Genomic DNA, 1,027 nt, shown 5'->3' on the forward strand with positions numbered 1-1,027 from the left:
TTCGTCAGCTGATGCCATGACCAAAATTTAGAATTATCTGTCACTAATTTTTTAACCTTTCAAATTTATCTAATTTGAATTGAGTAAATTTAAAAGGTTAAAAAAATATTGTAACGTTATTTCCTTTAATATACTTACAAGGCTCATAATTTAAAGTCTAAACAAGGACAAAAATTACAATGAGTAGCTGAGAATTATTCTGGAATATTTCCTGAAATAAAAAAGGTGAAAATGCTCCTTAATATTGCGATCTAAATGTTTCTCAAAGTGCTCCAGTCCACTCTTTGAACGGTGGTAGGAATACTTGTAAAGAATTTTAATGATATCTAAGTTAGTAAAAACTTTAAACATAACGAATAAAGTTGGGCGAAAAATATTTAAAATATTAGGATATTTATAAGATAGACCAATGATTTAGTCATAATGACTAGTAAACCTTTTATGCTGGTAATGGACAATTATTTTTTCACTACCAACAAAAAAAATTATGCCATGTAGTATGTAGAGTGGATTATCACTTTCGTGATAATAATTGAACTAATAGAGGAGTCCTTAATATACTCTCTACATCGAGTCGGGTTAGAAGTAATAGAACCTGAATTTTTGGGCGCGTACGCGTATACGGTGCGCACGCGTACATGAGATTGGGCCGGAGGCTTAGAATGGGCTTGAGGCACGCCCAACTCTCGGGTCCGTGGCCTAGAGTGGTGGCAGCACGCATGGACGCGAGCGCGGCAAGTGCGCGTCCACGTGCATTACTAACTTTTGAAACGGCGCGTTGGCGCGATGTGCGCGCTCGCGCAGACCGAGTTGGGCCAGGGGCCTAAAGTTGGTCTAGAGCCGGCTCAACTCTTTGGATTTTGACTCAAAAACCTGCAGCAGCGAATCGGCGCGGACGCACGTTGTGCGCGTCCGCGTGGGTCGAGTTGGGCTCAAGGCATAATGTTTGCCCAAGGGAGGCCCAACTCTCTGGATTGTGGCTCGTGGTGCATCCATACAGGGACGCGTGCGCGTACATGCGCGCTCA

Source organism: Arachis duranensis, chromosome 6 (assembly GCF_000817695.3).
Source record: "Arachis duranensis cultivar V14167 chromosome 6, aradu.V14167.gnm2.J7QH, whole genome shotgun sequence".
NCBI classification, from domain to species: Eukaryota; Viridiplantae; Streptophyta; class Magnoliopsida; order Fabales; family Fabaceae; genus Arachis; species Arachis duranensis.